Here is a 26,587-nt window from a genome sequence, read left to right as displayed (position 1 = left end):
ATCGAATCTTGGTAGTTGGCGGTGATAGAAGGTAGGAACATGACCCTGTGTCCCGTTATGACTCTGATGAGGGCACCGCATCCAGTCGAGGAGCTGAGGTCCAAGTGCAGGGGTTCTACCCCCAACATCAGTCCACTCGAGAGCTGATGGTAGCTTTGTCCTGCTCGGCTCGCGGATGCGCATAGGGGGAACCCTCGGGTAGTGTGATGGTTGCAGCTCTGTCAACGCGTCGTAAAGACGAGCGCGCGTAGCATACAGCTCCACAGTCAGAGCTCGGAAAGCACGATCCATTGCCTTAGTGTACTGCACCAGAAACCGCGTGTCGTAGCGACGCGTCACGTAGGGGGCGCAGACAGCGACGTAGGAACAGTCGCTGCGCTCCCGAACGTCAAAAGCGTAGGCAGTGAGATCAGACCCAGTCTCATCCCCAGCAGGAGCATGCGGGATGTATCTGAAGGGGCTCTCGTCCAGGTTAGGATACGCTCCACGAAGAAGGGGGATGGCGATGTAGGCCGCATCATGGACGGCCATCTCGACCGACACTCCAATACCACAGAAGACGTGGCGCTCGAGGGTCTCGCCGCCCCTTTGGTCGAAGATGCGAACCTCAGCCTGGTACTGGTACTGGTTGTACTCGCGAAAATCCTCGAACACAGTGTACTCGGGGTACCAGCGATATCCCAGCCTGGTCAGGAGGTCGACCAAAATGGCCGGGAACCCAGTCGTCTCAGTGGCATGTGTCAGGCGCACGTGCTGTCTTGCGGGACGCATCTGAAATTAATATTGACGGATGTCAAATGACACTGTGTGTAATATATATTCAGTAGAAAGAGTAGATAGTCCAGCGCTCCAGGTCGATGTGATTATGAGAACCTAATGTTAGAGTTAGTAAAATCCTTGACCCGAAAGAGAAGAGAGAGTAGAGCCCAGAGTATAGGAAACGAGTAAAAGATACTAATACCACCCAATTGAGATGTGGGCCCGTAAGCCACAACATCAGTGTTAGTAAAGTTTTTCAAACTCTAGACTCAACTTCGGCCAAGGAGTTGGAAAGGGGGCTACCTACAGGCAGTCGGCTCTGATACCAACTTGTGACGCCCTCGGTTTAATCGTACACTAATCATACACGCAAATGCGTACGATCAAACCCAAGGACTCACGAGAAGATATCACAACACAACTCTAGACACAAATAAAATAACATCAGCTTCATATTACAAGCCAGGGGCCTCGAGGGCTAGAATACGGAAGCTCGATAATCACATGAGTCAGCGGAAGCAACAAATATCTGAGTACAGACATAAAATATGGGGTGCCTTAGAGAAGGCTAGCACAAAAGATACAACGATCGAACGAGGCGAGGCCTCCTGCCTGGGAACCTCCTAACTAGTCCTGATCATCAGCGGCCTCCACGTAGTAGTAGGCAACGTCGGGGTAGTAGTCGTCGCTGGCCGGGACCTCCATCTTCTGGGCTCCATCATCTGGTCGCAGCAAACGGATCAAGGGGACAAGGGGGAGCAAAAGCAACGGTGAGTACTCATCCAAAGTACTCGCAAGTCTTACATCAGATCTATTCTAAGTATGCATCAGTATCAAAGAAGGGGGGGTTATATGTGGACTGACTGCAGCAATGCGAGAATAGAGAGAGAAGGCCTAGTCCTACCGAAGACTAGCATCTTCAGGGTCTTGCAGCAATAGACGAGAGTAGAACAGGGGTAAAACATAATAGTCATATTGTTGCAGCAATATTAAAGTGAGGTCACGCCTAAAGATCCACCCTCAACTCCCTGCGAGGAAGCGATCCCGAGGCAAACTAAATCCAGTTAAGTAACAATTGTAGTTGTAAAAGATCGGGGCACAACTCCAAGTCGTCCTGTAACCGTGGACACAGCTATCCGAATAGTTAATTTTCATCCCTGCAGGGGTGCACCACATGTCCCGTCACGCTCGATAACACTCTGGCCGGACATACTTTTCTGGGTCCTGCCCGGCCTCGGAATATCGACACGTCGCAGCCCCACCTAAGACTAATCAGAGAGGTCAGCCCGCCGGTCTAACTCCTAAGCACAAAGGGTTCGTGGGCCCAGTTCCCCTTCGCGCTCCTGCTCATGGCGTGGGCGGCCGACGTCAGTCCTAGCATCCCTTAATCACAAGAGCGATGCATCTCGGGACCACTCGGGCGCGCGCCGCTACATTGTTGGCATCTGAAAAGCTTCGGCTGATAACACGACGCCGAGTACCCATAATTCTTCCCGCGTAGCCGGTTAGTGCGAAAAGGTCTCCGACCAACCCAGATCAAATACCCAAATCCATTAACATTTTAAATAGGCCAACAACACATTCTCACGGGAATCGACCCGTCTTACAACTAAACCCCAAAGATCCCAGTAACATGGTCGAGTAACTGTGTGGTTGTAAATTCGGGGGGAATCCGAGGTATCACCCTCGTTGGATTCCGAACGATGTACCCGTCAAGGTGGGCTTAGAGGAATCACCCTCGGGGGTCCCACACTTGAGGGGTTGCACGACAGAGGCGTCATCGGGAATGGTGAAAGAGGAATCACCCTCGATAACCACGACTGACTAGCTATACTACACAGATATCATCAGGAGTACTTAGCGAGGTGTCACCCTCGGTACCCGATAGTATCTCTGTAGCTCGTACAACGAAGGGGGTGTATGTGCTGTGTCGGGTCTGGCTCGTCGATCAGAGATCGAGATTTGAAAACAAGCGGGGCAACTGGACTACGGGGCAACTCTGTAGAGGGGATGACTGCTCCACCTATACTAAGCAGATTAAAAGTACAGGACTGAAAGTAGCAGTTCATCAAAAATAGGCTATGCATCAGATATAGGAGCTAACTACAACAGTAGCAAAATACTAATGCAAGCAGTATGAAGAAAGACATAGGCGATATAGGAATGATCAAGGAGGGGGGGTTGCTTGCCTTGCTTCTCTACGGCAAAGGACTGATCGGCAGGGTCGTAGATGTACCCGGCAGCAGCGTCAGTCTCGGGGTCTACCGGTAAGAAGAGGGGGAAGAAACAATAAATAATAGCAACGGCGCAACACTATGCATGACATGTCAAGATCCAGGCAAGACATGAGCTAACGCAACAACATCCCTCATAGACGGGTCGGAAGAATATCTGACGATATTTTTCGGGTCTCGGGCTACTACCGGTCATACTCGAAACGATGGAAATGTTCCATGTTTGCTATGCTAGTGACGCGTGATACACGAATGAACCGTGTATCCGGGTTCGTCTCGTTGCGATGATCAACTTTCATGTTGAAAATATTTTGATTTGACTTACGGATTATTTAATATTAATTTTAAAGTTTTATTCAATAATTAGGAATTAAAAACAGATTTAAATAATTTAATAGAAAGCTATTATGACATCAGCATGATGTCATGATGACAACAACAGTTGACTGGTCAACTGACCAGCGGGTCGCGAACGTCATAGGCACAAGTTTTAATTAAGATTAAATATTAATTAATCAGATTAATTTAGTGGGGGACCCACGTGACATACTCTAATTATTCTAATTATCCAATTAATTAATTAACTGATATATCTATTTATTTATTTTAAAAAAACATTATTTTTATTTTTATTTTTACTTTTCTTTAAAAGGGGGTGTGGGGCCTCCCTGTCATAGACACCGGGGTGCGTTGGCCCCACCGGTAAGTGGCTTTAGGCCAAATACTCGGTTTTATTCACAGATACATAATCACGCAAATATCGTATTCCTCCAAATACCTATATACGCAAATACATACATACATACATACGCAACTAATACTCCTTTTGTTCTATTTTTTTCTAACTCTCATCTCTCACAACCCTCTCTCTTAACATACAACACACAGGTTGTGTTAACTTTCTCAACATAGAAGAGAGTCAACTTCATTTCCCCCTACTGGAGTCAAACGTCGACGGATCGGAGCCCCGTTTGCCGGAACGGAACCGGGACGGCGAGGAGAACAAGCTGGTGGGAGGAGCCCAAGGAGGGGCTCACCGACGTTGATGAGATGGTCCGGTGAAGCCGGAGTTCACGGGAAGGCGGAGGTGTCGACGGTGATGACGCGGTGACGATCGTCGGAGAGGGCCTCCCGGAGTCGTGGCCGGAGAGGTGAGCCCTCCGGTGAAGAAGGGGCCGGCCGGATCCCGCGAGGTGGAGGTCCTCCCTGCCCGGTCCCTCCTGGACCGAGCGGAAGGAAGGCCGACGGGGGGTTGGGGCCGGCCGGTGGGGTGGGGGCGCCGGAGCTTGGCCGGCCGGGGAAAAGTGGGGTGGCTCGATGGGGGGGTGAGGGGCCGACGGGGGCTGGTGCCTCGGTGGGGAGGTGAGGCGAGGTGAGGAGGAGGGGGCCTCGGGGTGGCTCGCCGGTGGGAGGAGGAGGCCGGGAGGGAGAGGTGGCTCGCCGGCGAGGGTGGATCTAGGAGGGTGTTCGGCCTCCAGAGAGGAGAAGGGAACGAGAGGAGGAGGCTCGTGGGGGGAAACTGTCGGTGGGTTGTGGGTTACGAGAGAGAGACGAGAGATATTTTCTCTCGTGACCTAGAGGAGCGGAGGGATCGGTGGGAGGGGGGCACGTGGGGGTAGCGAGAGGGAGAGTTGTCGGTGGGAGGGGGCCCCCACGAGGGGAGTTGGCTGCGGGATCGAGGGCGGGAGCCCTAGCGGCGGCGCTGGGAAATGGGGGGGAGTTGCGAGGGGGAGCAGGGGGTTTCGCTAGGGTTTCCCCCGTGGTGAGAGTGGCCTCGCCGGCTCGGCCTCTAGGCCTAGTTGGGCCACGGGGTGGGGGTTTCTTTTTCCTTTTTTTGTTTTGTTTTGTTTTTCTTTTTCTATTATTTCTAATTATTCTTAATACCTATTTTTATTGACTATCTTTTATAATTTATTATATATACTTTTACTAATTTCTCTCACATTTACTATATTTTATTTTCTCTATTTTATTTAAAGCTTCATTTTTAAATATATTGGAATTATCAAATATTCCAAAATTGCTCGATTCATTTTTATACTTCGCTAGGGAATTTTTATAACTCCCCTGACATTTTCATTTCATTAACCGAATCCTTGCCACGTTTGATTTAATCTCAAGGTTTCGAATTTCCATTCGGTTTCAACCAACATGAGATCGTTGATACCATTAACGATGATGTGGCGTCATTAGCGTGGGATCACTGTCGCTTAATTACAATCATTACTGTAGCAAAAATCGAGGATGTCACAGCTGATCGGGCGGTGCGAGGCCCAGGTGGAGGGGCGCAGCGGGTGCGGTTCTCGTCGTACTCCTCCCGAGCGGGGCTCGACGCGGGGAAGCCGAATCCCGGCGGAGCGAGGCCGGATCCGGTCGGAGATGGGGGCAGGAGCGCCATTCCACGCGGTGGAAGGGGCGGGCGACGCGGCACGGAGCTGCTCGCGGCGGCCGGCGGCGCAGTGCGGTGGGGCTGTGGGCGGCGCGACGTCTAGCTCCTGTGGCCAGGCGCGGGGCTGCTCCGGCGAGGCTGTCGGCGGGCGACGGGCCATAGCGAGGCGCAGGAGGGCCGGCGGCGCTGCTCCGGATCGGGAGCTCCTCTCCCGATCTGGAGCACTCAGGGCTTGCGGGCGGCGGCGGTCAGATGGGCCCGGAGGGCCTCGCACGGGCTGGAGCGGGCCGGCGGTGCTGGGAGGAGAGAGAGGGGCTAGGGTTGCAAGGATTTTGAGGGAGAGAGAGAGGGTGTGCTAAAAATGGCATGGGGTCCTATTTATAACAATAGGGGGGCTAGGTTTAGCAGAATTTCGCCCCGGTTTCAACCGCGCTATCGGAATCGAATGGTTTCGAACGCGGAGAATGCTAAGTGGCTGTGTAGAGTGGCTAGCCGGAGATGAGAGGGAAAACGGGCACCCGGCAACGTATTTTTAAAATACCTAATAACGTCCGACGATAGACCGAATACGGTGACGCTACGGTCGACCGTTCGGTTACCAAACAGACTCCGATTGTGACGAAATTTGGCAGGCGGCCTACCTACGTCTAAATAAGACCGCACGCCAAGTTTCAACTCAATCAGAGAAAGTTTTACATATACTTTTAAGAACAAGATTTTTAGGATCCCGCGGGCGCGTTCGGATGTCCCACAAGCGTATGGGATCGCAGCAGTTTTCGAGGGTAGAGTATTCAACCCAAATTTATTGATTCGCTCACAAGGGGAAGCTAAATAATATTCTCAAGTATTAGTAGCTGAGTTATCAATTCAACGACACCTAAAAGATTAGTGTCTGCAAGCAAAGTATCAGTAGCAAAGTAGTACGATAGCAACGGCACCAGAAAAAGCTTTGACAATCCCTGGCAATGGCGCTAGAAAAAGCCTTGTTGACGGGATGTTAGCGCCAACAAAGTCTTGCAACAAGTAACAACGGAGTAGCAAGGAACAGGAGTAGCAGCAGCAGCAAAGTAACAACTAACAACAGTAGTGACAACAGCAGCAAAGTGGCCCAATCCCTTTTGTAGCAAGGGACAAGCCTGGGCAAAGTAACGTAGCGAGGACCAGTAGTAAAAGACTCGTAGGCAGTGGATCGGTGATGGATGAGTGTGACGGATGTGATTCATCATGTAACAGCTATAACACGGAGAGATATGTGGCTAGCTCACGTTCATCGATCTAATGTAGGCATGTATTCCGTATGTAGTCATACGTGCTTAGGGAAAAGAACTTGCATGACATCTATTGTCCATCCCTCCCGTGGCAGCGGGGTCCTAATGGAAACTACGGGATATTAAGGTTCTCCTTTCAATAAAGAACCGGACCAACACATTAACACGCGGTGAATACATGAACATAAGTTCAGATCTGAAATCATGGCACTCGGGCCCTAGTGACAAGCATTAAGCATAGCCAAGTAGTAGCAACATCAATCTAGAACATAGTAGATACTAGGGATCAATCCCCGTCAAGAACTAACTCGATTACATGATAGATCTCATCCAACTCATCACCGTCCAGCAAGCCTACGATGAGATTACTCACGAATGATGAAGAGCGTCATGGAATTGTCGATGGAGAAAGGTTGATGATGACGATGGCGACGATTTCTCCTCTCCGGAGCCCGAAACGGACTCCAAATCTGCCCTCCAGATGAAGAACAGGATGTGGCGGCGCCTCCGTTTCACAAAACGCGATGAAACCTTCTCTCTGATATTTTTCCAGGCGAAACGGAAGATATAGAACTGAGATTGGGGTGGTTGTGACACGTGGGCCCCACAAGCCCTCACGGCGCGGCCATAGGGGGTGGCCGCGGCCTAGGGGCTTGTGGCCCACTGGCATGCCCCCTCACGTGGATCTTTGCGCAGGTATTTTTCTTTTATTCCAGAGAAAATGTCCGTAAATTTTCAGGACGTTCCGACAACTTTCATTTCTGCACAAAAACAACACCATGGCAATGCTGCTGAAAACAGCGTCAGTCCGGGTTAGCTCCATTCAAATCATGCAAATTAGAGTCCAAAACAAGGGCAAAAGAGTTCGGAAAAGTAGATACAACGGAGACGTGTCAACTCCCCCAAGCTTAAAGCCTTGCTTTTTCTCAAGCAACTCAGTTGACAAACTGAGAGAGACAAAAGAAAAACTTTGACGAACTTTGTTTGATCTTGTTGTTGCAACTATGTCTAACTCACAACCAAAATTTCACCAACATCACAAGCAAACCACATAAGCAAATGACATCTAGGTCTCACGGTAAACTCATATCAATGGCATAATCAACTAGCGAGCAAATAATAATAAGCCTCAAGTGTCAACACTTCAATCAAAACAACATGAAGCAGTACGAATAGATGGTATCTCGCTAGCTCTTTCTGAGACCACAAAACATAAATGCAGAGCACCTTCAAACACCAAGGGCTGACTAAACATTGTAATTCAAGGCAATGAAGATCCAGTCATAGTCACACTCAACACAGTTAAAAACAAATCATAAAAATGACAGAGGTGCTCTCTCATTGGTGCTTTTGTAAGAGGAGGATGACTCAACACGAACATAAATAGACAGGCCCTTCGTAGAGGGAAGCATTTATTTGCAGAGGTGCCAGAGCTCAAGCTTTGAAAACAGAGATAATAATTTTGGGTGGCATGCTTTCGTTGTCAACGCAATGACTAAGAGTTCTCAACATCTTCCATGCTACACATGCTATAGGCGGTTCCCAAACAGAAAAGTAAACTTTTGACTCCCCCACCACCAATCAATCACACTCCACGGCTAGCCGAATCCTCGGGTACCGTCCAAACCAACATCAATCCTGGGGGAGTTTTGTTTGCAATTATCTTTTCGATTTGAACATGGAACTGGGAATTCCAATTACCGGCCCCTTTCTCGTGAATGGTAGTGAATAAACACATATCGAGGATAACACGCCTAGCATGGAAGATACTAATAGCCCCCTGTCACCAGATGAACGGTTTGGGCATGCAAAACAGATTATTTCTTGAAGATTTAGAGAGTGGCACATGCAAATTTACTTGGAACGGCGGGTAGATACCGCACATAGGTAGGTATGGTGGACTCATATGGCACAACTTTGGGTTTATGGAGGTGGATGCACAAGCAGTATTCCCAATTAGTACAAGTGAAGGCTAGCAGAAGACTGGGAAGCGACCAACTAGAGAGCGATAACAGTCATCAAAATGCATTGAGAGTAACTAATATTGAGTGCAAGCATGAGTAGGACATAAATCACCATGAACATGAACATCATAGAGGCTATGTTGATTTTTTTCAACTACATGCGTAAACATGCACCAAGTCAAGCCACTTGAAACATTCAAAGGAGGATACCATCCTATCATACTACAACACAGTCATCTCAACATTCATGTGGGCATCCAAGACAAACCATTGTAAGCTCCTAGCTAAGTAAGCATGGCATAAGCAAATATGATCTCTAAGTTGTCATTGCAAACATGTTTCTCTCACAACAAAGCCGAATCAGGCATGATGAGCTAGTCATATTTACAAAAACAAAATAGATTGAGTTCATACCAGCTTTTCCAGGCTTAGTCACTTCATCATATATCGTCATTATTGCCTTTCACTTGCACGACCGAACGATGTGAACAATAATAAGCGTGCTCGTGCATTGGACTAAAGCTGGAATCTGCAGGCAAACACAAAGGAGAAGACAAAGTAATATGGCTCTTTGAAAGCTAAACAGGTATGCATGCAAGAGCCACTAAACATTGTAACCAATATCTTCTACCTTGACCCAAAGAAAAAGAAAACTATCTACACGGGAAAAGTCCTAACAAGCAAAAGAAGAAAAAGAAAAAAAAAATTGGGTTTTCTCAAACTAGACGGACACACGAAAAGAAAACGAGAAAAAGAAAATAAACTAGCATGGATGATACAGTGGCAAAGTGTGAACACCGGCTAACAAAGTGAAAGCATAAGCAAGAATGTAAAGTCGGTGAGAAACACGTACTCCCCCAAGCTTAGGCTTTTGGCCTAAGTTGGTCTACTCCCAAGGATGGTCCTGGCGAAACCCAAAATCATAATGGGGGTTATACGGGAGCGCCGCAGCCACTGCCTGAATAGCTGCCTCACGAAGACGAGCAGTCGTCGCCTCCCTCTCATACTCCTCTGCCTCTCCTCTGGTTATGTAATATCTCCGTTTTACCTGAAAGTCAAACAAAGCAGGAGCAGGAAGGGTAATATGGAAAACACGCTGCCGGTTAAATATCAATCGGTATAGGAGGGATTCATCATCCCTCTCAAGGAACTAGTAGCGTGTCATAGAGACACGGTCAAGGAAAGCTGTATGGAGCGGGGGATCTCCTGCGCGGATGGGTAGTCCAAGAGAAATTTGCTATGCGAGTGGCATAGATCCCGCCAAAGAAATCCCCATCAATAGCATTCTTATTCAGCCTCCTTGCTATAGTAGCTCCCATGTTGAAGCTTTTGTCACCCGTCACTGCGCTCTTAAGGATACTAAGGTCGGGTGCGCAGAGGTGACAATGCTCAATCTTGCCATTAATGCATCTGCCTATGAAGAGGGCAAAATAATGCAAGGCGGGAAAATGAATACTCCCCATGGTAGCTTGCGTAATGTCTCTAGTTTCTCCAACCGTAATACCAGCGCAAAAATCTCTAACCGAAGATTTAGGAGGATCATTGAGGTTACCCCAAATAGGTATTTTGCAAATTCTACTGAAATCCTCTAAATCCATGGTATACGATTTATCATAGAGATCAAACAGTACCGATGGCTCACGGCCAGCTGAAAATTTGAATCTACGAACAAAATAAGCAGTGAGGGCAACATACTGTTCACATTTATCGGAGATGAATTCTTCGAGTCCGACGTTGCGAACAAATGCATCAAACTCATCTTTGAAGCCTGCCTCAATCATAAATTCATCAGAAGGCCATTCACATGGTTGAACCTGTGCGTCCCTACGTTGGTAAGGATCAGGCTCCCGAATCGCAAGACGGGGACCTCTCTTGCTTGAGGAACCACCATGATAGTTTCTCTTGAACATCTTCCTTTTCTGAAATTTTCAGTGACCCAAAGGAAAGGTGAACAAGGTTCAACTAAACTTGTAGCAACTACTCCCACAAGTGCCTAGAGACCATATTACACATCAAAACTACTTGGGACCAGCTAGAATCAGCATGCAAAGCTTAAGAACATGGTCACCAAGGCAGCAAAAATACGCGGAGTATAAGGCACTAGATCAAAACTAATTGGACCAATGGAGGAGTCACTTACCAAGGAGTAATTTCCCAAAAATAGTTCGGAGAATGGTGATTTGAGCAAAGAGATCGAAAATCCCAGCAAGAGGAGCAAGAACACGGGTTTGAGCTGCGAAAAGATTTTTTTCTGGAGGTAGGAGAACTGGATGGGAGCAAGAATGAGTGGACGGGGTGCCTGTGGGCCCCACAAGCCTGGGTGGCACGGCCAGGGGGTGCCCGCGCCCCTAGGGCTTGTGGCCCACTGGTGTGGCCCCCAGACAGACTCTTTGTCTCAGTATTTTTCAAATATTCCAGAAAAAATCATACTAGATTTTCACAGCGTTCGGAGAGCTTTTATTTTCGGGGTATTTTTCTACCGGACGCTAAAACAGAAAACAGGGAAAACTAAACTAAATCTATCATTTTCCTTCTAAGCAACCTAAAGTGAAAGCTTAAAACAGAGGTTTGTGACTCCTTGATTCATCCATCTCATGGTCATCGAAAGAAATCCGTCAATGGGGTTGATCAAATCCCCTCGACAAAACTTCTCGAATCGCAAAACAAGATGGAGAATTTTTGAATAGTCACTAGGTCACCTCAATGGGGATGTGTATCTCCCCAACAAGCAAATCATACTTCATCTTGACACGAGGAATAGGGCATTCAAAGCTCCCAATAAGAATTGATGAAGTTTTTTCGATAGCATTGATGCAATATACTCGATATTGTTTCTTCGGAAAGTGCACCGTATGCTCATTACCGTTGACATGGAAAGTGACATTGCCTTTGTTGCAGTCTATAACAGCCCCTGTAGTGTTTAAAAAGAGTCTTCCGAGGATAACAGCCATGGCATCGTCCTCGGGAATATCCAAGATAACAAAGTCTGTTAAGATAGTGGTGTTAGCAACCACAACACGCACATCCTCGCAAATGCCGATAGGGAAAGCAGTTGATTTGTCGGCCATTTGTAGAGAGATTTTAGTGGGTGTCAACTTATCCAGTTCAAGTCTACGATAAAGAGAAAGAGGCATAACACTAACACCGGCTCCAAGGTTGCACAACGCAGTTCTAACGTAGTTGCCTTTAATGGAGCAAGGTATAGTGGGCACACCGGGATCACCTAGTTACTTAGGAGTTCCACCCTTGAAGGTATAGTTAGCAAGCATGGCGGAAATCTCAACCTCAGGTATCCTCCTCTTGTTAGTCACAATATCTTTCATGTACTTAGCATACAGAGACATTTTGAGCATATCTGTCAAACGCATCTGCAGAAAGACAGGTCTGATCATCTCAACGAAGCGCTCAAAATCCTCATCATCCTTTTTCTTGGATGGTTTGGGAGGAAAGGGCATGGGTTTTTGAACCCATGGTTCCCTTTCTTTACTATGCTTGCTAGCAGTGAAGTCATTCTTATCGTATCTTTTAGTCTTAGGCTGTGGGTTATCGAGATCAACAGTAGGTTCAATCTCCACATCCTTTTCATTGCTAGGTTGAGCATCAACATGAACATCACTATGGATATTATCATTAGGCTCATGTTCATCACCAAATTGTGTTTCAGCATCAGAGACAGAGGCATCATTTGGACTCTTAGGGGTAGCAGCAACAGGGTTGCTAGCATGCAGGTTCCTATCATCTTTCTCCTTTCTAGGATGACTAGGTGCATCAGTGCTAACTCCTTGAGACTCTTGTTCAACTCTCCTCGGATGACCCTCAAGATACACACGTTCCTGGGTCATTCTACCGCCTCTAGTGACGACTCTGACGAAATTGTCATTCAACTCATTGAGCAAGTCATTCTGAGCTTTAAGTACTTGTTCTACCTGAGTAGTAACCATAGAGGCATGCTTACTCAGAAGCTTAAGATCATTAACATTTCTGTCCACACAAGCACTTAAATGACTAAGCATACGAGCATTCTGTTCGAATTGTCTGCTAACATAATCATTGAAACTCTATTGTTTGGCAACAAAGTTATCAAATTCATCCATGCATAAGCTAGCAGGCTTATCAAAAGGAATATCACTCTCATCAAACCTACGCAGAGAATTTAATTCTACTACCTGTATCGGGTTATCGAGACCATGGATCTCTTCGATAGGTGGTAGATTTTTGACATCTTCAGATGTAATGCCTTTCTCTCGCATAGATTTCTTGGCTTCTTGCATATCTTCAGGACTGAGGAATAGAATACCTCTTTTCTTCGAAGTTGGTTAGGAGGTGGTTCGGGAATAGTCCAAGCATTCTCATTGCACAAGATGTTGTTTAACAGAATCTCAGCTTGTTCTATAGTTCGTTCCCTAAAAACACTACCGGCACAACTATCTAGGTGGTCTTTGGAAGCATCGAAGTCCATTATAGAAGATGTCAAGTATTTCATTCTTTCTCAAGAGGGTGATCAGGAAAAGCATTCACTAGCTGGATGAGCCTCCCCCAAGCTTGTGGGAGACTCTCTTCTTCAGCTTGAGCAAAGTTGTATATTTCCTGCAAGGCAGCTTGCTTCTTATGGGCAGGGATATATTTTTCACAGAAGTAGTAGACCATATCCTGGGGGCTATGCACACAACCAGGAGCAAGAGAAGTGAACCAGGTCTTAGCATCATCCTTTAGTGAGAAAGGAAATAGCTTGAGCATATAGTAGTGGCGAATCTTTTCCTCGCTAGTGAATAGGGTGGCTATATCGTGCAGTTTGGTAAGATGGACTACAACCGTTTCAGACTCGTAACCGTGAAAGGGATCAGATTCAACAAGAGTGATTAACTCAAGGTCGACAAAGAATTCATAATCCTTATCGGTCACAAAGATAGGCGAAGTGGCAAACTTCGGGTCGTATTTCATCCTAGCGTTCAGAGATTTTTCTTTCCACTTGCGCAGAAGTTTCTCAACATCATAGCTATCCTTACACGCAAGAAAGTCCTCAGCTATATCTCCCTCCATAACATAGCGCGTATCAGGCATAACAGGCAATTCACGCATAGTAGCAGGTTCTACTTCAATAGTATCAACAGTTTCAGAAGCATCATCACATCTAGCAGCAGCTCTAGCAATATGTGCATCAAGGAATGCACCAAGTGGCAAAGCAGTATCAAGCATAGCAGGCATAGTATCAAGCATAGCATCATCGAGCATAGTATCAAGCATAGCATCATAAGCAGCAGAAGTAGCATCATCAAGCACAGGCGACATATCAAGATTTCTAGCAGGAGGCGAAGTCGCAAACTTACTCAAAACTGAAGGTGAATCAAGTGCAGGCTAGATGACAGTTCCTTACCTCTCCTCGTAGTGGAAGGTAGGATTTTAGTTCCTGGATCTTTCGGATTCCTCATAGGGATCAGCAGACGTCAATCCCAAGTGACTCAGAGAATATAATTGTGCTTCCCCGGCAACGGCGCCAGAAAAAGCCTTGATGTCCCACAAGCGTATGGGATCGCAGCAGTTTTCGAGGGTAGAGTATTCAACCCAAATTTATTGATTCACTCACAAGGGGAAGCTAAAGAATATTCTCAAGTATTAGCAGCTGAGTTGTCAATTCAACCACACCTGAAAGATTAGTGTCTGCAAGCAAAGTATCAATAGCAAGGTAGTATGGTAGCAACGGCACCAGAAGAAGCTTTGACAATCCCTCGCAACGGCGCTCGAAAAAGCCTTGTTGACGGGATGTTAGCGCCAACAAAGTCTTGCAACAAGTAACAGCGGAGTAGCAAGGAAAAGTAGTCGCAGCAGCAGCAAAGTAACAATTAATAGCAGTAGTGACAGCAGCAAAGTGGCCCAATCCCTTTTGTAGCAAGGGACAAGCCTAGGCAAAGTAACATAGCGAGGACCAGTAGTAAAAGACTCGTAGGGAGTGGATCGGTGATGGATGAGTGTGACGGATGTGATTCATCATGTAACAGCTATAACACGGAGAGATATGTGGCTAGCTCCCGTTCATTGATCTAATGTAGGCATGTATTCCGTATGTAGTCATACGTGCTTAGGGAAAAGAACTTGCATGACATCTATTGTCCATCCCTCCCGTGGCAGCAGGGTCCTAATGGAAAGTATGGGATATTAAGGTTCTCCTTTTAATAAAGAACCGGACCAACGCATTAACACGCGGTGAATACATGAACTCCTCATACTATGGTCATCTCCGGGAGTGGTTCCGGCTATTGTCACTCTGGGGTTGCCGGGTCATAACACATAGTAGGTGACTACAACTTGCAAGATAGGATCTAAAACACACATATATTGGCGATAACATAATAGGTTCAGATCTGAAATCATGGCACTCGGGCCCTAGTGACAAGCATTAAGCATAGCCAAGTAGTAGCCACATCAATCTACAACATAGTGGATACTAGGGATCAATCCCCGTCAAGAACTAACTCGATTACATGATAGATCTCATCCAACTCATCACCGTCCAGCAAGCCTACGATGAGATTACTCACGAACGATGAAGAGTATCATGGAATTATCGATGGAGAAAGGTTGATGATCAAGATGGCGACGATTTCCCCTCTCCGGAGCCCGAAACGGACTCCAGATCTGCCCTCCAGATGAAGAACAGGATGTGGCGGCGCCTCCGTATCGCAAAACGTGATGAAACCTTCTCTCTGATTTTTTTTCCACGCAAAACGGAAGATATAGAACTGAGATTGGGGACGGGGGCGCCATGTGGGCCCCACAAGCCCTCACGACGCGGACATAGGGGGTGGCTGCGGCCCAGGGGCTTGTGGCCCACTAGCACGCCCCCGCACGTCGATCTTTGCGCACGTATTTTTCTTTTATTCCAGAAAATATCTCTGTAAATTTTCAGGACGTTCCGAGAACTTTCATTTCTGCACAAAAACAACACCATGGCAATTTTGCTGAAAACAGCGTCAGTCCGGGTTAGTTTCATTCAAATCATGCAAATTAGAGTCCAAAACAAGGGCAAAAGAGTTCGGAAAAGTAGATACGCCGAAGACGTATCACGTGCGTGTGTGGTCGGGCTCAGAACGGACAACGACGAACATGGAGAGAACCGTCAACTAATAACGGATGCAAGTTTGAAAACCGGCGGCAACGGGATGCCGATGCAATGCGGATGATGCGCATGTTGCGATGATGATGCGACAAATAAAAATAATCACATGACGAAAACGGAATAAAAGGGGAATCTTCTGGAACGTCGGTCTCGGGCTGTCACAGAAGCACATATGATGGAGGCATATATTCTTTTGTCTTATTGGTAGTAGGCTCGGCCCTTGTGAAATGCAACTCGCAACCTTTCTCCTTGTGCCCTTCTCACAAAAATATCTCCTTGTCACGAGTTGTGGACTTATGTGTCGCCATTTTATTCTTGTATGTTCTTGGATCAAATCCAAGCCCTTCCTTAGCCACTACCTCCTTGTGTTGACTCAACACCTCATTGAGGTTCTTTTGTCCTTCGGCACATGACATGAGCCCTTTCTCAATTTGAGCCTTTAGCAACCGGTTCTCCTCAATTACGCTAGCTAGGTCACCATTCAGGTTAGTAGCATAAGCATCAACATTTATAATAGGAGAGGAACAAACTTTGCCAAGAGTGTTCAGATAGGTAAGCTTGACTTTGTCAAACTTCTTTGTAAGAATGTTGAGCTCTTCTTCCTTTGTCTTTAGAGACAAATGTAAGAGCTCACAATCGTTAGAAAGAGTAGCATGAGAATCTTCAAGCTTACACTTGTCATTTATTAACACATTATAAGAACTTTTAGTATTTTTCAAAGAGGGAAGTTCTTTAGTGTGCTTATCAATGTTTGCACCTATTTTTAAACACAATTCTTCATTACGTGCTTCTTGATATAGGACTTTCTGCTCAAGGATTTCACATTTATCTGTTCCTCAGTAACAAGGATTTCGAGTTCCTTAATGAAGGGTGTGTGCTTACTCACCATCTCCATAAGCATACGAAACATAATGAGCTTCTTTCCTTTGAGAGAGCACATGACTTCCTTCATTTTAGCAAACATAGCATCACTTATTTCAGATTCATGATGATGATCCTCTACATCAAGACATTCATCACTATATGTGGTACGGGTAAATGGAGGAGGGTTAAGTCGTGGAGTTACCTCCACCTTGTCCGGAGATGCCTGACCCTCATCATCTTCTACCACGCCCTTTTCCATGAGACATTTGTGTGTGTTACCCTTGTAGTCTTTCATGTAATTGTATGTGACAACATCACCACTTTTGTTGACAAGTCACAATGTGGTTTGAGCGTCTTAGGTTGCAACACCCCCAACATCACCGGGGTCGGATTCATCTTGAACAACCATTGCCTTCCCATCTCTCTTCTTGAACTTGGAGTTTAATGGGTTCGACAACTTCTTCTTTACAAAAGTCTTCAGAAATCTTGGTTCGCCTTCTCTCTTCTCATAGGAACACTCGTTCGAGAAGTGGTTGGTTTCTTCACAATTATAGCAAGTCCTTATTTTCTTCTTTTGGAATCTTCCCTTGAATTTTCCTGCACTAAACTTCTTCACAAAGCGGGCCATATCTTCATATGAGAGCCCATCATCTGAGTCAACCTCATAATCTTCTTCCTCATCTTCCTCTTCTTCTTTACTAACATCATCATCCCTTACATGCTTGGACTTCAAGGCAAGATTTGTCTTGTGTGATGAGGAGCCATGCATGGCAAGATGTCTTGTAGCATTGGCCTTTGATTCTTCAAATAATTAGAAGGTTGAATTGACATCATCGGGAGACATGTCCTTAACACCATGCTCTCTTCTTATGACAATACCATTTTATGGTGATATGTAGCAAGAGCATTTAGCAATTTATCCACAAGAAACCATTTGGTCAAGTTGAATCCATATTGGCTCTTGTCACAATCATATGATTCAATGTCGGCAGCAAGTGTCATCAATCTCTCAAGAAGATGCTTGGGGTTCTCACCTTTCTCCATGCAAAAATATTGTAATGTCCCTTTTGCAATCTCATATTGCGCAATATGAAGAGAAGACGTTCCCGTCTTGGTCATCATAATGCTATCCCATAGCTCCTTTGCATTTGAGAGGCGGATGTAGGGCCTTTTCTGCTTGTCATACATGCCCTTTCTTATGAGCATGATTGCGGTGTCACTAAGGTGCTTGTCATATACTTCACCCGGTGTGAGATCCTTGGGGTTCATGGGGTTTTAATCTTTCTCCAAGATCTCCAACATCTCATCGTTGTCAAACCTAAGATGATCATGCATACAAACTCTCCACAAAGAAAAATTGGCAGTGTCATCAATTAAAGGAGGTCTTCCCACAACATTATACTTAGGTTTCTCCACTCTAGGTTTTGCATGGAACCATGGAACATCGGTGTTGTCGCAAACTTGAGGTTGTTGGCCCAAATTAGGGAAAGATGCATTAGATTGATTTATCACAACCACTCGATTCTCTGTGGTGGAGTTGTTGCAACTAATGCATCCAACGTCATTTTTACCAAGGCCTCAATGGAAGCAGCATGCTCCACCTTATGCTTAGCAAGGGCCCGTCCAAGATCCTTAGAAGTGAAGAATCTACTTTCATCCAAAGATGAAGACCCTTTCTCAAGAGGAAGTGTAATGAGAGGGTTCCCATCCTTATCCATCTCACTCTAGGGTGGTTAAGCAACATGATTAGAGCATGTGGCTATGATACCAACTGGAAGGATCAAGATGGACCTAGAGGGGGGTGAATAGGTACAATTACAAATTTTAGTTGTTACTTAGCAATTCTTAGGCAATAATGCGGAATATGAAATGTAGCCTAACAATTGCAAGGGTGATAAGGTGACAAGTATGATATACAAGTTAAGCACCTAAATAGATAAACAAGCCACAATATGAAACCAGCGAAACACGTAAGGAGACAAGTAACCACAAGTAAGGAGATAGGGTTAGGAACAAATGCAACTCCGAGAGACGAGGATGTATCCCGGTGTTCACTTCCTTGGAGGGAAGCTATGTCACCGTTTAGAGAGGTGGATGTTACCATGAAGGCACACCAACGCCACGAAGGCTCACCCTATTCTCTCCTTGAGACAACACCACGAAGGTGTTTCTCAACCACTAGTGGTAGGACTTGAGGTGGCCTCCAAGCACTCACAAACTTTTTGGAGCAAATCACAATGAACAATTCCTCATCGGAGTACTCCTACCGCTTAGGAGTCTCCAACCTCCAAGAGTAACAAGATGCACCACGAAAACAAGGGGGGTTCAACTTTTTCTTTGGTGAATGTGTAGATCAGACACTCCTCCTTCACTCCACAAAAGATCAAGAGCTTTAGTTGGATAAGAGGGAGAACTCCAAGAAATCAAGGTCCAAAAATGGTGGAGAGATAAATGGAGTAGTCGCGTTTTTCATGGGAAGAAGAAGACTATTTATAGGTGGGGACATAATCCAGTCGTTGGAGCCAGATTCCTGTGAAGCCCAGAAGTTCCGGGGATGCACGGAAGTTCCGGACCCTGGAATTTCCGATCAAGTTCCGAGCAGGTTCTAGGCTAACCAAAGAGTTTGCATCCTCTCTCAGGTACCCTGGAAGCTGCTAGAACTATGGACGGAAGTTCCGCGACCCGGAAGTTCCGGCAAGCTTGGAAGTTCCGGGGATGGAAGTTTCGGCAAAGGTTTCGAGCTACCGAGAGAGTTTGCACAAAAGTGCAGTTTTTCTAGGTGACCGGGAAGCTTCCCGAAACCATCCTGAACCTTCTCATCCCCGGAAGTTCCGGACGTCCTGGAAGTTCTGGCCTGATGAGAAACATTTCGCGAGTAAATTTTTTAGACCACTTCTAAGAATTAGTTGTGCCATATCATATGTGTACGTGAAGTTGAATCCCAGGTATTTTCATGATGCAACCCCTTTTAATAGTGCGTGCTCCCGTAGGACTCGAGAAAGAAGAAAACTCTATGGCACATGTTTTTTACTTTTTCCGAGTAGAGGGAGAAAAACCATCCATGCTTCACCTCAAATTTGATGGTGTTGTTTAGACTAGAGAATGTGGTTAGAAATAGAAATGAAATTGTCATAGATGCCAAAACTGTTAAGGGCAACAATGCACTTTCACACACTACTTACTTGCTTGCAAATAACGAGACAAGGGGATCGACAACCCTCTTGCCCGCATTGGGTGCAAGTGTTTGTTCCTTTTTTGTGCAGTCACTGAAGATGGGGGTTGGTTGTTACTCCTATTGGTTCGATAAACCTTGGTTCTCTACTGAGGGGAATACTTACCTATATTGTGTAGCGTCACTCGTTCCTGCTCACGAAAAACCCAACGCAGATCATAATTGTCACAAAGGATTTCTAGCGCCGTTGTCGGGGAATATCATCAACCTACTATCAAGCCACTTCACACAAAGTATCACACTTGTTCTTCTTTTTATTTTCTGTTATATTTTTCTTGCTCCATAAATATCATAAATACATTTTTTATCTTTGCTTGTTTCTAGTTTACTACCTTGTTTGCTTGAAAGTTGTTATCATGTCTGAGTTTAAAATTAGTGATACTTCTGGCTCTAGTGCGGAAGCCCTTGATTATCCAACTTCACCTTGTGATGAGAATGATAAAAGAAATTTTGATGAAATTTCTAAAGAAAAACTTGGTAATCTTGCGGATGATGATCCCCCTATGGGAGAACCTATTATTCCAACAAAGCAACTCCGCATAGGTAGTGGTAATATTATTGGAAAGAGCATGATTCAAGAATTTTCACTTGTGTGGGATCATTCCCCTTGATAGGAGGCTCTATTTTTTCTAGAACTACATGTTATGCGGATGCGATATATTTGCTTATAGTACAATTGGAAAGACAATTTGTGCACGTGCATCCTTTCATACAATGGTCGTTTCTAGAATTCTCTAATATTCAGGATCTTATACCAAACGTCTAACCACTATACTTCTTGTTCAAGAATTTAGTAATATCATGCAAGAGGATAGAGAAATATTTTCTCATTATAGGGTTAACAGTGAGTGCCCATCCATAGAAGGGATTCTTTATGATATGAAAGAAATAAGAAAACTAAGATCCACACACTATGCTGCTTATGAATAAAATTTTAGAAATAAGATTCCACCTAATGTCTTAGTTGCTAAGATCTCTGAACATAATGATAAATTTGATATGTGAAAACTTGGATTGGGTTATGAGCTTGAGACAGAATTCAGAAAATACCTTTATCAAAACGTATACAATCGGGAGTTGATTATCACTTATTAAAAACCTAAAGAGGAGCCTCCTATTCCTCCCGAGGTACACCTCACCGGATCCTTGTGTTGTGCAATTAAGTTATTTCAATTATTTTTTCTCTCCAATTATAAAACTTGCTGCTAAAAGGAGGGAATATGATTATAGCATGACAAGTCTTCTTCGAAAAGATGACAACACTTGATCGTATACATTATGCCTAGCTAGGTGCCTAAAACAATAACGCTAGTTGGAAGGCAAATCAATAGTTATCTTTGTATTTTGTTTTTTTAATTTTTGTTTGTGTGTAATGACATGATTGATTCCTTTGTAATAATTGCATTTTTTGTTTAAATTAGTGTTTGTGCCAAGTAAAACCTTTGAGATGACTTGCATGATTAGTAGAATTGCAAAAACAGAAACTTTAGCGTCGAGTGAAGAATTTCTATGATTTTACTAGAATATCTTTTTGACCCATAGTTTTTACATAGTATTGCTATAAAATTTACCCAGATCTTCCTAATGTTTCAGAATTTTTGGAGTTATAGAAGTATGGTAATTAACTGTATCATTATAGATTGTCCTGTTTTAGACAGATTCTATTTTTTGCATGCATAGTTTACTTGTTTTGATGATGCTATGGATTAGATCGGGAGGTATAAGTCATGGAGAAGTTATAATACAGTACCTTATGCAATAATAAAATATGAATCAATTTATAACAGTACCTAAAGTATTTGATATGTTTATTATACTAACGGATCTCATGAAGTTTGTGTTGAGTTTTGTGTGGTGAAGTTTTCAAGTTTTGGGTGTTATCACGATGGACGGAGGAATAAGGGGCGGAAAGAGCCTGAGATTAGGGATGCCCAAGGCACCCCAAGGTAATATTCTAAGGAAGACTCAAGCGTCTAAGCTTGGGGATGCCCCGAAAAGCATACCCTCTTTCGTCTTAATCCATCGGTATGTCACTTGGAGCTACATTTTTATTCATCACATGATATGAGTTTTGCTTAGAGCGTCGTTTGCTTTAGTTTGATTTTTTTGGTTACCCATAATCATTGTTCTCTAAATACACCTTATTGACAGAGAAAAACTATCACCATGATTTATTAGAATACTCTCCGTGCTTCACTTATATATCTTTTGAGTTTAGTAGTTGCTCTAGTACTTCACTTATATCTTTTAGAGCATGGTGGTGTATGGATTTTATAGAAATAATTTCACTCTCGTTCTTCACATAGAGTTGCTCTAGTACTTCACTTATATATTTTAGAGCATGGTGGTGTATGGTTTTTATAGAAATAATTGCACTCTCGTTCTTCACATATATTTGTTTGAGAGTTAATAAACAATGACGGTAATTTGCATGGGTTATAAGACTGGTTCAAAAATGATAGGTATCCAGTGAGTGCATACTCAAAACCACATGTAGAACATAAAAGAGAAATCGTTGTTAATGATATTAGTGTGGTGATGTGAAATAGCTTGAGTGCATGATCATTGGTTAATATAGGTATCATGAATTAGAGGTGTTAACTTGTTGTTCATCCAAATATTTTTATGGCATGATGATGATGTGTGAGCATACTTATTATTTGTTGAAATCTTAGGGATGTTCTAGTGGGGGGCGAGCGATCGTTAACTCCTACCAACCTCCTCCCTCGGGGCATACAAGTAGTGCTTTTGCTTCGAGAAAGCTAATAAAATCTTACAATAAGTATGCGAGTTCGTTATGACTAATGTGAATCCATGGATATATGCACTCTCACCTCCACATATTTGCTAGCCTCTTCGGTACCGTGCATTACCCATTCTCACCTCGAGGATCGGCGCAACATTTGCCAGTGCATCCAAACCCCCATGACATGATACACTCTTTTGCACATAGGCCACCTTATATCTTCCTCAAAACAACCACCACACATACCTATCATGGCATTTCCATAGAGCCATTCCAAGATATATGGCCATGCATCTTCCACCGTCACTTCATATGACTTATACTTCCATTGTCATATTGCTTTGGATGATCGTAAGAGGACTATCATGATATTTACATGGCTTGTCCATTTTTTATATCTTTCGCTATGATAGATCATTGCACTTCTTGGTACACTGCAAGAGGCATTCATATATAGTCATATCATATCATCTTCATGATGAGTTGTAAGTAAATAAAAGTGTGATGGTCATCATTATTAGGGCACTGTCTCAGTGAGGAAAGCATGATGGAGACAATGAATCCCCCACAAGTCGGGATGAGACTCCGGACAAAAAAGAAAGAAAACAGAAAAGAAAAAAAGAGAAAGAAAAAAAGAAAGAAAAAATAAAAATAAAAAAGGGAAAATAAAAAAATAGAATAAGTGAGAGAAAAGAGAGAAGAGATAGTGCTACTACCTCTTATTGCACACTTGTGCTTCAAAGTGGCACCATGTTCTTCATATAGAGAGTCTCTTGTTTTGTCATTTCCATATGCTAGTGGGAACTTTTCACTATATAACTTGGCTTGCATATTTCGATGATGGGCTTTCTCAAATGCCGGAGGCCTTAATGAGCAAGCAAGTTGGATGCACACACACTTAGCTTCATTTGAGCTTTCATACACTTATACCTCTAGTGCATCCGTTGCATGCCAATCCCTACTCCTCGCATTGATATCTATTGATGAGCATCTCCATAGCCCATTGATACGCCTAGTTGATGCGAAACTTTCTTCTCCACTTTCACCCCTTTGAAACCTACCATCGGATTCTATCCCACCTTTATGCTATATCCATGGTTCATGATACATACTGCGCAAGTAATAAAAAGCTGAAGTGTGTTAAAAAGTACGATGCAATTACCTCACTTGACACCGTGGTTCTTGACATTTGAATTTATGTGGTGAGGATGGATCCATGCTATATTTATATGAAAAAATGTATAGGGGTGAACATTCTTTAAGGATAGTATGCTTTGAAACTTGATGACTATGTTTCTTGTGTTTATAAGAATTGTTATGCTGATATTTGTTAATTCATCATTTCTCAATTATCAACCTGCAATAGATTACATGTTGGGTAGCATGTCACATCAAAAATTCTGTTTTTATCATTTACCTACTCGAGGACGAGTAGGAATTAGTCTTGGGGATGCTCGTACGTCTCCAATTTATCTACAATTTTTATTATTCCATGCTATTATATTATCATTCTAGGATACTTTTGGGGTATTTATTTACCAATTTATATTATTTGTGAGCACTAACCTATTGACAAACTGCCCAGTGCGAGTTGTTGTTTCCCGCGTGTTTTTAGCTTGCTAGGTTTAGAGTACCAAACAAAGTCCAATGGCCATGAAACTTTTTGGTGATTTTTTTCTGGACCAAAAGAAGACCTGGAAACTTTGGGAGGAGGCTAGAAGCCTCACGAGGGGAGCACCACACAACAGGGTGCGCCGAGGGGGGTGGTCGCGCCATGTTGCTTCGTGCCCCCCTCAGTTGCCTCCTTGCACACCTCTTCGTTCTATAAATTCACATTAATACCACAAACCCTAGGGAGCACCCCAAAACACTTTTTCCGCTACCACAAGTCTCTTTTTCACCGTGATGCCATTTGGTGCCCTGTCGGAGGGGGAATGGACCACGGAGGACCTCTACCTCAACCTCGCTACTCCCATGGTGATGTGTTAGTAGTTCACGACACACATACGGGGCCGTAGTTAGTACCTAGATGTCTATCTCTCTCTCTTGATCTTCAATACAATGCTCATCGCATTTTCGCTTTGATCTATCCTATGTAACTCTTTTGTGTGGTGCGTTTGTTGGGATCCGATGAATTGTGGGTTTATGTTCAGATTATTCATGATAAATATTTGAGTCTTCTCTAAATTCTAAATATGATTCTTATGTTCATGATCATCATAACTTCGTAAATCTCTCTGATCTATTGATTTGCTTTGGCCAAGTAGATTGATCTTTCTTCAGTGAGAGAGGTGCGTTGTAGTGGGTTCAATCTATTGGATTTTCTATATCCAGTGACATTGTAGGGGGCAAGATACGTATTTGTATTGTTGCCACTAAGGGTAAAACGATGTGGTTAATTCATATCAATTGAGTTCTCTTTATCTACATCGTGTCATCGTTCTCCAAGCATTATCTGTTTTACTTAATACTCTAGATGCATGATAGCGGTCGATGAGTGGAGTAATAGTAATAGGTGTAAGCAGGAGTCGGCCTATTTGCTTATGGACGTGATGCCTATATGCACATGATCATTGTCGTGAATTTCGCATAACTATCCACTTTTATGTCAATTGCCCAACAATAATTTGTTTACCCACCGTATGCTTGCTTTCATGAGAGATGCCACTAGGGAACACTATGGCCCCTGGGTTTATTCACTTATAAATTTGCAAACGCTACAATATTCTCGCTGCCTTTATTTACTTGTTGTTTACTTTTCACTTTGCAACTTCCAACCATACTACTTAATTGCTTGCAAATAACGAGACAAGGGGATTGACAACCCTCTTGCTCGTGTTAGGTGCAAGTATTTGTTTATTTTGTGTGCAGTCGTTGAATTCGGGGGTTGGTTGTTACTCCTATTGGTTTGATAAACCTTGGTTCTCCACTGAGGGAAATACTTACCTATATTGTGTTTCATCATTCGTTGCTCTTTACATAACATCCAACGCAGATCACAAGCATCGCTCATCCCGAGTTACAACCTCACCCGCGCGAAATGGGCCTATGCGGCGCCTGCCAACCGTGCGTGGATGCTGTTAGGAATAAGCAACTTGTATTCCCATGAGGCCATAGGCCGGTATATATACATGTACAGGTGGTGGACTATATGCAGGAAACCCCTTATAAATTGGGATAAATACAAAAGGGTACATGACTTATATTATAACTCTAACACCCCCCTCAAACTCATGGTGGATGAACAACATTGAGTTTGGAGAGATAAAAGCCATGTTGTGCTCTAGTCTGGGCATTCGTCAGGAAATCCGCCAACTATACCTCGGAAGGCACATACTGAAGAGCAATAACCTCATCCTGCACAGCAGCGCGCACATAGAAAGCATCAACACCAATATGCTTGGTGAGCTCATGCTTCACAGGATCGCGCACAATGCTAATAGCACGTGTACTGTCAGATAATAGCAGAGTCGGTGTAGTGACAGAAACACCAAAATCCTGAAGTAACCACCGTAACCAAGTCACCTCTGCCGTCAAAAGAGCCATCGCTCACAACTCAGCCTCTGCACTCGAACGGGAAACTGTAATCTGTTTCTTCGTCTTCCAGGCAATGAGAGAACCACCGAGAAAAACATAGTAAGCAGAAAGTGAACGGCGATTTGAAGGATCACTAGCCCATGTAGCATCCGAATAGGCCTGAAGTTGTAAAGAACCGGAGTGAGGAAAGAAGAGACGGTGAGAGATCGTGCCTCGAAGATATCAAAGAACACGGAGGAGATGACTATAGTGAACCGATGTGGGAGCAGAGACGAACTGGCTCAAAATATGAACCGGATAAGAGATATCCGGACGAGTGATAGCTAGATAAACAAGACTGCCAACAAGATGACGATAACGTGTCGGGTCAGGCAGGGGATCATCATCAGTAGCACGGAGGTGAACATTGAGCTCCATAGGAGTCTCAACAATGCGCTCATCAGTAAGAGCAGCACGAGCAAGAAGATCCTGGATATACTT

This window comes from Hordeum vulgare, chromosome 5H, assembly GCF_904849725.1.
Source record: "Hordeum vulgare subsp. vulgare chromosome 5H, MorexV3_pseudomolecules_assembly, whole genome shotgun sequence".
NCBI classification, from domain to species: Eukaryota; Viridiplantae; Streptophyta; class Magnoliopsida; order Poales; family Poaceae; genus Hordeum; species Hordeum vulgare.
Note: the sequence above shows the minus strand (reverse complement) of the source record.